At 35.9% G+C, this 10066-nt stretch overlaps 1 pseudogene; it reads right to left on the reverse strand.

Moving 5' to 3' along the window:
* Positions 1–352: 352 nt before the first annotated feature.
* LOC143620020 (cold-responsive protein kinase 1-like) lies at positions 353–5328 on the reverse strand (annotated as a pseudogene).
* Between the last annotated feature and the right edge of the window lie 4738 nt (positions 5329–10066).

Genomic DNA, 10066 nt, shown 5'->3' on the forward strand with positions numbered 1-10066 from the left:
GGTCAAGCATTGTTATTAACGACTCTTGCACTATAAATTCATGCTCTACCTTTGCAAATCCTTTACCACAACCCAATTAACTTTCACTCATTCTCTAGCGCTCTTTTGGTGTTCAAATCCATGATTTGACTATTAAAAGTCAAACTTTTCAAGTCTTACTCTTTCGTTAATCAATCATTGGGTAATCAAACCCAATTGACATTCGTGATGACGTATCATCCTTGTTAATCGGCCTGTCTAATGTTCGGTTATAAAAGTTTATGTTAAAAAAAACTAACTTTTGCAAACTAATAAACAAGACCAAACTTTTCTATCATCTACAATACTTTTTGAGTAATTATTATTAGAATCATCATCGGTGAGTGATTGTTGTGAAGGTCATGGTGGCATACGATGTCGTGTTTCCATTCAAAGAATCTTCCTGTGTTCTTGAGCCACTAGCTGATAATTCCGGATCAGATGAATCATTTTCATCAAATTCAATGTCAACATTATCAGTTAACATCTTCAAGATATCTGGCATGAATGGTCTTTTTTTGGGCAAATGTTGGGTGCAAAGAAGACCGATTTTTAAGTATCAACAAGCTTCGTAGATATCAACATCTTTTGCTGAAGTATCAACCAACCTTTCTAAATCCCCTTCCCAATGTAGTTGTCGCGCCTAAAAGGAGTGGTGTATATTAGTCATGTCATGTCATGTCATGTCATGTCATGTCTTCCTCCTGTGTATGTCATGTAAAAGTGTGAATTCAAAAATGAAGAAATGCATACCTGTTCTAAAAGATATTGTTCTTCTTCGGGTAATCGTCTATCCAGATTGTGTCTTCTAGAAACGATCTCCAAAAGCAAAATACCAAAACTATAGATGTCTGCTTTCCTTGTCAAGTGGCCTCTTACTGCATACTCAGGGGCCAAGTAGCCTCTGCATTAACCCATTACAAAAAATAAAAATAAAAATGGGTTGTTGAGAATACTTTCTGAACACGCTTTTATTGCTTGAAGTTGTAATAATCATACAATCAAATACTTTAATGCTAGAAAACTAGGAATAGAAACATGACAAATGTAAGGTAGCGTTTGCTATGCATGAATGAGAGATGGAATGGAATAAACCATTATGATGAAATGAAAAAAAATGTGTTTGGTTGGTCAATGGAATAGAATCACCCATTACCATGTCCATTGCATTCCTCCTAAAACACAACAAATTCATTCCATCCACCCCCTAGTTTTTTTTTTCATTCCATCCACCACCCTCCCACCACCATTACTCATTGCCCTCTCACCACCCACCACCACCGCCTCCACCGCCCACCACCACTGCCTCCACCTCCGCTACCGGCCACCACCACCACCCTCCTCCGCCGCCCGTCACCACCACCACCCACCTCCGCCGCCACCACCCACCACACCTACCAGTGCCGCTCACCCTGCCACCACCAGCCATCGCTCCCGCCATCACCACCATCGTCACGCCACTACCACCACCGCCTACCATCGTCACCGCCACCACCACCCACTATTAGCACCACCTGCCACCACCAAAAATCGCTACTGGCTCCCGCCCATCGCCACCGCCTGCCACCACCATTACTACTCACCGCCCATCGTTACCGCCGCCCACCACCACCATCCCACCGCCACTCACTACCATTTTTATTTTATTCCAGCTTTTCTAGCTTATTAGAAAATAAAGACTAATAATTTATTTCATTCCTACATGGTAACCAAACATGTCAATGAAATGGTAATTATTCATTCCATTACGTCGTCCATTCTATTACCTCGTTCATTCCATTCCATCACCCATTCCATTACCTCATACCAAGCAGACCCTAAGTGTAATAAAATATGGTAAAAAAAAGGGTTACTATGTAACACCTTTGGAAAATCCCGCATCATTTGGTTATGTTATGTCCACGGGAGAGATACTGGTCATAAGGAATTTTCTACCTCAAATATTACCAATCCGTTTATGTAATCAACTTTATTCCATTCTACTATGAAATTGATATCCAAAACTGATTATATAAGGCTGATTTTATTCGTTATCAAATCATCACATTATCTGATAATCCAAACATTAATAATTGATTATTGCAATATTACCATGAATTGTGTCTACTGCTACTAATAATAATGATGAAAGGCGGTGAGCTTACCGAGTTCCTGCAATACGTGTGCTAACATGAGTTAAATGGGCCGGGAAAAGCTTCGCTAGACCGAAATCTGAAATTTTTGGTGTAAAATCTACATCAAGTAAAATATTGCTTGCTTTGATATCCCTATGAATAATATGAGGTTGCACTCCCTCATGGAGATAAGCAAGCCCCTTTGCAACACCGATGCATATTTTCCTAGTTTCCCATGTCAAACTAATGCTACAACGACCATTTACTACACATGATGAAACAAAAAAAAAATGATTTGTTGTGTTTTACCTAATCCTATTGACTATTAGGCTGAGGGGTGTGGGGCTTCAACGGGGGCGCTAGAGCCCCTCCGCTCGCGCCGCTAGGCGCGACCACCATACCACCAGGCGCTAGCGGGGCGCGAGCACGAAAAACAAAGCAGGCGTGATGGAGTTAGCGGCAGAGGAGAGCATAAAGTAGCCTTGGGAAAGGACAAAGAGCCGTTGGCTCTTATTTAATTAAAAAATAAAAACGTTTTTTCCCTATATAATACCCCATTTCATCCCATTTTTATACCACAACTTCAAACCTTCACCCAAAATCAATTCATCTTCTCAACTTTTTTTAAAAAAAATGTCGTGGTACTCGTCTGATTCCGACTCCTCCGAAGAGGATGATTTGCTTCTTCATGTAGGGGGAGTTTTGACCGCAACCGTGGTCGATCTCTTGCAAAATCAAGCCCATCAACCTCGAGTCCCGAGGGTTAGAGCACCACCTCGTGATCGTGATCGATCGGGTGCTAACGATACTTTGATTAGGCATTATTTTAGCCCTCAACCGGTATACGAGGAGTCGGATTTTCGAACTCGTTTCCGAATGAGCAGACAATTGTTCATGCGTATAGCAAGTGATTTAGAGGCACGGTATCCCTTTTTTCAACAAAGGGAGGATGCTAGGGGTCTCCCCGGTTTTACCCCTCTTCAAAAATGCACGGCTGCTATCCGTCAATTAGCGTACGGCATCTCGTCGGACGCTTTGGATGAGTATTTACAGATGTCGAAAAGGGTTGCACGTGAATCCCTTCATTTTTTCTGCCAAGGTAAAAAACATTAATTTTAGTTTTTATTAAATATTTATTACATTTTGTAATATATATTATATGTTTATAGATTATTTTATATACGTAGGAGTCATATCGATTTACGCTCGGAGATATCTGCGTAAACCTACAATGTATGACATCCAACGCATATATGAGGTGCACGCAGAAAAACATGGTTTTCCTGGGATGCTAGGTAGCATCGATTGTACGCATGTTGGATGGGCTATGTGTCCAACGGCCTGGCGAGGTCAGTTCCACCGTGGTGATCATGAAGGGCCGACCCTTATACTTGAGGCGGCGGTGTCACAGGATCTTTGGTTTTGGCATGCTTTTTTTGGTGTTGCTGGGTCAAATAACGACCTTAATGTTATCGATCAGTCACATTTGATCAACGACCTTATCGACGGGGTTGAACCACCTCAATCTTTTGTTGCAAATGGAGAACTCTTCAAGTACGGGTACTATCTGGTCGATGGTATTTACAACGAATGGGCTTTGTTAGTTCAAGCTTTTACAGATCCAATCGCCGACAAACGGAAGTATTTTACGAAGAAGCAAGAGTCTGCTAGAAAAGATATTGAAAGAGCTTTTGGAGCTCTGAAAAAACAATATTATGTACCGGCGAACCCGATACGTTATTGGACTCGGGAGAGGATAACGGACGTCGTCTACACGTGTCTGATCCTACACAACATGACGTTAGAAGACGAGGGCAAAGCTATCTGCCAAAACTACCAAGGTGACATTCCGCCACAACCGTCCACAATCAGTGATCAACAAAGACTTCATAACATAGCAAATATCAAGAGCCGTAAGATACACGAGGATCTTCGACATGAGTTGGTTGAACATTTGTGGGCGAGGCGACCCGATGATCATGTATTAGATTAGTGTTATTATTAAGTATTATTGTTTGTTTAATTTTTAGTATGTTTTTTTTTGTAATTTGAATTTTAGATATTAATGTGTTTTTTTTATTAATGTGTGTTTTTTTAATAATTTATAAGTTTTTTTAATAATACGTTGTTTGAATATATTTATAAAAAAATTAAAAAAAAAATTTTCGCTGGAGCCCCTGTTGGAGCCCCTCCACACCAGGGGCCAGGGCTCCAACGGGGGCTCCAACAACCCCCTTATCAAGTTTCTCTCTCTACCACACGTCATAATATTATTGGCTGGAGCCCCCACTAAAGCCCCCATTAGAGCCCCCCACACCCCTCAGCCTTAGGGTATTGATGTGACGTGGGTTTTTCAATGACATGTTCTCATGATTATCGAAAAAGAAAAACAAATAATGTTGCTTAACAAATGAAAAAAATAATAAATAAAAGATTTGTGATTTCAAGATGTAATTACCAAAAAGGACTTGATCTAGACTACCATTTTTAAGGTAACCATAGACCAAGATTCGTTGATCTCTTTCCACACAATAACCGTGCAACTTTACTAGGTTTTCATGTTCTATGTTCGAAATAACTGTTATTTCGTTAAAGAATTCCCGCAAGCCTTGCCTTGAATCAGCAGAGAGAACTTTTATAGCAACTACCAATCCATCTTCTAGTATTCCCTAATGATCATTGAGCTATTTTATTCTCAAGATATGAGGATGGTAACATTAACCACATGTACTGAAAACAATATTTTTAAGCGTTTAAAATTAAGTTACCTTGTAAACAGAACCAAAACCTCCCTGCCCTATCTTATTTTCTGGTCTAAAGTTTCCAGTGGCAACTTGCAGATCGTTGTATGTATAAAATCTCATATTCTCAACATTCAAAAGTTCTGCAACAAATTATAAAAAATATTATGCAGATCAATGGTTATTAATGCATACTTGCCTACTTATGCATAGATCAAGCATGATATCATATCATTGGTCATACCTATACTAACATCAAGGTTGCGTCTGCGATTGTTTGCTGAAATTTTTCAAGAAAACGGTTAGTGTTGATCCCGTGTATGTAAAAATGGACTTAATGAAACTCTACTTGATCAATCATCTATAAAATTCGAGTTAATATATAACCATGTACCTCTATAAACACCTCCGTTCGGGGATGCTACCATCCCAAAACAGCAACTGAGCTTACTCATAACAATTTGAGACTTTAATCACAAATAGATGTAGCCATGACCAATAGATATATAAAGTATCATTCTAGTACGTACATCAAGCCATAAAAATTCACAAATCAAAAGGTTTTGAAGATGAATGAATCAAAGAGACACATGAACCAAATATATATCTCACCATTGTTATTTTGGAACTGAGGGTGCCTAGCTTTTAGAGAAGTGTCAATGAAGAAAAACAATAACAAGTGTGGATTTTGAAGTTGAAGGGAGTCGTTGGTGGAACAAAACCTAGGAAATAAATAATTTAGTATTTGTTTTTTATGAAAGTCAAATTTGTACGTATTGAGTAAAAAAAACTAAATTAGGAAATTCTTGTAGTTAAAACTTAAAATACACGTAGTTGACATTATTTATTGATTTGTAAGCGAACGGTAAGTTATCCTGCCAGCCATATTGTGCAATACTATTCAATAAAATAAATAGAGTCCGAAAAGTACTTATCGCACATATATATTTCATAAAGTTGTCGGATTAAAATATTGGATGCAACGAAATGGAAACTTCTGATGCATCAAGTCGCGATCTGATAGCCATAAATGTCACACCCCGACCAATGAAGGCGGAAACATCGAGGCGCGACATGATTGCTCATTGCACAATGACACTATAAAGTTACAATATTTAAACAACTCATTTAAATCCATATCATCATAAATAACACAACAATTGTTCATACAAAATGCCAAATAGATAGATAAACAAATAACTTGTTCTTTTATTTTCTGATATCCTAAAGCCAAGATAATAAGTTTCTTCAAGTAATCCAATCAAGCTAACATCAAACCTGTAACATTGCATAAAATAGAGTTTGTCAACACGAAGGTTGGTGATCAATTTTCATAGTTTTGGACAATAAGTATATAGTATGAAATCCACAACTAGTATATGAAAACAATAAATAATAGCAACAATTTAGATAATAAAACCGTCAATAAGAATACATTGACGACAATAATGAAATCGTCAATAAGAATACATTGACGACACCTTTCTATATGGGGATACCATATATACTTGGAATTAACGTATGATCATACTTTGATGATGCTACCCGCCTCAGCATTCAAGAGGTTACCCGCCTTAGCATTCAAGAATTTGCACATAATCATGTAAGCATATAACACCAAATCGAGCATTTATTTAAGTAAACATATACAATACGTGTTGTGGTTTAAGACTCAAGTATAAATCATTTGAATTTGAATAAGTATGCAATGCCACCCCCAAAATGAAATATGGAAAACGGGGGATGAAAAGGTACTCACATTAACAAGTAACTCGAAAGATAGTGTCGTGAATAATCAGAGAGATCGGTTTAACGAGCAAGACCTATATTAAACGGGTCTTGTGTTAGTAGGTAGTCTTGGAAGGGTTTAAAATAAAATACATGACAAATAAAGTAAATAAATAAAGTTTAGGATTTAAAATGTAAATATTTGATAAATTAAATAAACGAGTTTTGTAAAATAAGTTTACTCGAAACCGGGTCTCGGTATTCTATTCATTAGTTTTTTTCTTTTTTTTTACTCAACCTATGTTAAGTAATAATGTGGGTTAAAATGCGATATTGCAAAACCCTTGGTTATAAGAATACCCAAAACGAGGTTTAAACGAGTGTTCGGGTTTGTCGGTTCGAGACTTGATAATTGACCAAGCTCACAGTTAACTTCCCAAAATAATAAATGTTATGAGATAACTCAATAAAATCAAAATAGACTTAACCAAGTATGTAGTTCTATTGTGAAGAACCTTAACGTTCGTTAAGCGAGTATACGACCGTATCGGTTCGAACTTGTTTATAAGATCAAGTTGGTTACCGACATGCCAAGTATGTTTAGAAACTAACTAAAATTGATTTAAAATATAATCTTGAAGAAAAATATGAGTTTTGGTGGCTAAAAACACACTTGTGTGTCTTAAGCGAGTGAACTCGGTTTAGTTCGGTTTTTGGTTCGTTCCTTGACTCGGAATAAGACCGAGGATGGTTACCACATACCCAATTACCATGAAACTTGTAAAATAACTTATATATAATAATACTCAAGTTTTACATTCAAAAAGTTAACAATAAAGCTTTTAAACAAAAGTTCGGTTTTTGGTTCGGTCATTGACTCGGAATAAGACCGAGGATGGTTACCACATACCCAATTACCATGGAACTTGACAAATATGAACAATAAACTAAAATATGTAGAAGTTAAGCAAGTATAACAAGTTATATGGTTAGATTTGTTAAATATATAAACAAGGACTACAAAGTCCTCCATGTAACCTTGCCTTACTAGCCCGACATTTCAACCGGCCGAGACCGGAGAAATGAAAGACCGAAGGTAAACAAGGAGTGTATATTATATATATGTTGTAACATCAAGCTTTAAGTGTTGAGAAGTTAGTTAAAATGAAAGATTAGCTTATGAAGAACAACCTTATAATTCAAGAATTTGAGAGAGAAATGAAGAAATGAGCAAGCACAAATGAAGAAGATTGGTGTGTATATATAGAGTAAGTTGAATGGGTCTTTCATAAAGGGTGTTTCATGAAAATGGGTTGGTTATAGACCCAAGAAGCACAAACTACAAATGGGTCCTTCAAGTCTCCATTTTGGTAGTTTTAGTCCCTGGAGTTCGTTTTGAGCGTTTTCGGGGAATTTTAATAACCGAAAAGGGTGTTTTTTTTATCCAACAACTATAAAACAAATATTTAACATACAATTCATCATTTTGATAATATCGAAAGGTTCGGGATACAAAACGGGTCGGGTTTACATTAAGAATACAAGTATAAAATAACCCGAAATTGACAAATGTCACAATAAATTCAAATAGAAATATTAAATAAATGTTGCCATGATCGCCAGACGTACCTTTCGCTCTTGGGAGTTGAGATAGGATAAGCTTGCATACAAAAAAGTTATCCAGAGAAGAAAAGCTGGTTAATGTTTATGTTCAATGTTTTCGGGTCGGGTTGTAGAAGGCCAAAGGTGCAAAGCCAGAACTAATCGGACGTTAGGTTTTTTGTTTCCAGTTTTTTTTATTCTAAATTTCAGATTTTATTTAAATCTTAATTACTAACTTTAGGGCCCGTGTAACACAAGGATGATCCAAATTATAAAATACAAGTAAAATAAATAATTACATAATGTATATAGGAAAATTTCATTTCTCAGTATCATATATGCATAATTGAAGGAATTTTGGTTATGAACCAATTTCGGGAAAAGATTTCTTGTGCAATAATAGTTCTGACTACTTAGCTAAAATACAGATGGAGCGTTACCTTTATTAATATATTTTTCAATTTATCACCCATAGAAGGAAAGGAGAACATTAAATTGTAATTGCAGATATTCTTCAAGAACTATATTTTACAGAGCTACAACATGAAAAAGATTTTGATAAGTTTCATAGGGTTTTTCGACTTTGTCATAATGACAACACATAAAAATAACACGTTAAGCCGTTCAATTTGTGAATGTTTTGCTTCACTTGAGCATAATTTTGTATGACATGTTTCCCATACAACGTTTTGATCACCATTGAAGGAAAAGTTCATGTTGACACAAATGTTTCAAATTTGATAAAAGTAAGAAGCATTTCTAGGCATGGAGGTGGCATGTCGGAAGTGCTCGTTATCTTTTAACAGTCGAGGGAAAAATAGTAAATTTGTTAAATCTTGAACCTTTTGATTTTACAAAAATTCCCTTGAAAATAAATTTAAAACCCTAATCATATTTAAAATTCTAGCTTTCATCTGTTTGACATTTTGAAGTCAACACTTTGAACACGTAATAAATTTGATGATAAATCTATTTGTATTCTCAAACTTTTAAAATACTCAAAATTTTTCTTTTTGACCCGTCACTAATTTTGAACCAAATGTAATTATATAGTTTATTAAATTAACCGAAAAAATAAATGGATAGATTTGAAGCATATATTTATAATTTATAAATTTATATGACGATTTACAATAATAATAATAATAGATAAATGGATTGATTTGACAAAAATTGATCGATCTTTAAGCATATATTTATTATTAATGATTAAGAAAATTGCTTTGTAAAATGAAAGTATATTCAAGTCTTGTTTTTCTTTACAATTTTCAATAATATACATAATATAATTGTTAATGACGACATTTGAAATTATATTCTTTTCTATCTTTAACAAACATTGTTTGTTGTTAATTTTTGGATATCACCAAGTATTTTGGAATATATAGTAAAATAATATGTTAATATTATTTTATATAAAAATGTATAGATATAACTAGTCTTTTACCTTGCACACTGCGCCGATCGGGTTAGTAAAACTCGGGCGGTGATAAACCTAAGCGTTGAGGCGCTAATTTAACGCGAATTCGATCGATTTCGGTTACGTACGTTTCGATACTGGAAATAAAGCAAAAATAAAACCAAAAAAAATATGAAAATTGAGATGGACCAATGGGGTGGTGGTGGGTAAAACTTAGGCATTGGTAAAACTGAGCGTTGTCGATCCCGGACGTTGAGGCGGCGAGTCTACTTAAATTCAATAGGTTTTCGTCACGTTGTTACTGGTTCAGAGTAAAAAAAACACAAAATTGTCATTCGGTCGGTTTCTGTTATATTCATTAAGGTACCAGCACTAAAACAAAACGTGGTGAATCTGCGCGAATTCGATCGGTTCTGTCATGTTCGTTATGGTATCGGAACCAA

The sequence above is a fragment of the Bidens hawaiensis genome, unplaced genomic scaffold, assembly GCF_021521415.1.
Source record: "Bidens hawaiensis isolate Kalapana, Puna unplaced genomic scaffold, B.hawaiensis_p1.1 tig00002525_1, whole genome shotgun sequence".
In the NCBI taxonomy this organism is placed as follows: domain Eukaryota; kingdom Viridiplantae; phylum Streptophyta; class Magnoliopsida; order Asterales; family Asteraceae; genus Bidens; species Bidens hawaiensis.